The following is a 947-nucleotide window of genomic DNA, read 5'->3' on the forward strand; positions in this document are numbered from 1 at the left end:
TGTAACGTGCAGCGTTACCTGACGTGTAACGTGCATCGTTACCCGACGTGTAACGTGCATCATTACCTGAAGTGTAACTTGCATCATAACCCGACGTGTAACTTGCATTGTTACCTAACGTGCAGCGTTACCTGACGTTTAACGTGCAGCATTAACCGAAGTGTAACGTGCATCGTTACCTGATGTGCACAATGCATTGTAAACTGACGTGTAACGTGCATAATTACCTGACGTGTAACATGCATCATTAACTGACGAGTAATGTGCAGCGTTACCTGACGTGTAACGTGCATTGTTACCTGATGTGCACCATGCATCGTTAACTGACGTGTAACGAGCATTGTTAACTGACGTGTAACGTACATCGTTACCTGACGTGTAACGTGCATCGTTACCTGATGTGCACCATGCATCGTTAACTGACGTGTAACGAGCATTGTTAACTGACGTGTAACGTACATTGTTACCTGACGTGTAACGTGCGTCGTTACCTGATGTGTAACGTGCGTCGTTACCTGACGTGTAACGTGCATCTTTACCTGACATGTAACATGCAATGTTACCTGACGTGTAGCGTGCAGCATTACCTGACGTGTAACGTGCATGTGACATGTATTGTGCATCGTTACCTGGCGTGTAACGTGCAACGTTACCCGACGTGTAACGGGCAGCGATACCCGACGTGTAACTTGCATCATAACCTGACGTGTAACTTGCATCGTTACCTGACATGCAACGTGCAGCATTAACTGACGTGTAACGTGCAGCATTAACTGACATGCAACGTGCAGCGTTACCTGACATGTAAAGTGCATCTGACGTGTAACGTGCATCGTTACCTGATGTGTAACATGCATCATTACCTGATGTGTAATGTGCAGCATTACCTGACGTGTAACATGCATCGTTACCTGACATGCAACGTGCAGCATTAACTGACTTGTAAC

The 947-nt window shown here is 46.1% G+C and overlaps 1 protein-coding gene across 1 annotated transcript in view; it reads right to left on the reverse strand.

Annotated features, from left to right (window-relative positions):
• Positions 1 to 947, reverse strand: part of LOC119424364 (M-phase phosphoprotein 9) — a 35,780-nt gene that overhangs the window by 21,234 nt on the left and 13,599 nt on the right. The gene's annotated exons all lie outside the window — the stretch shown is intronic.

This window comes from Nematolebias whitei, chromosome 18 (assembly GCF_014905685.2).
Source record: "Nematolebias whitei isolate Nwh7 chromosome 18, NemWhi1, whole genome shotgun sequence".
NCBI classification, from domain to species: Eukaryota; Metazoa; Chordata; class Actinopteri; order Cyprinodontiformes; family Rivulidae; genus Nematolebias; species Nematolebias whitei.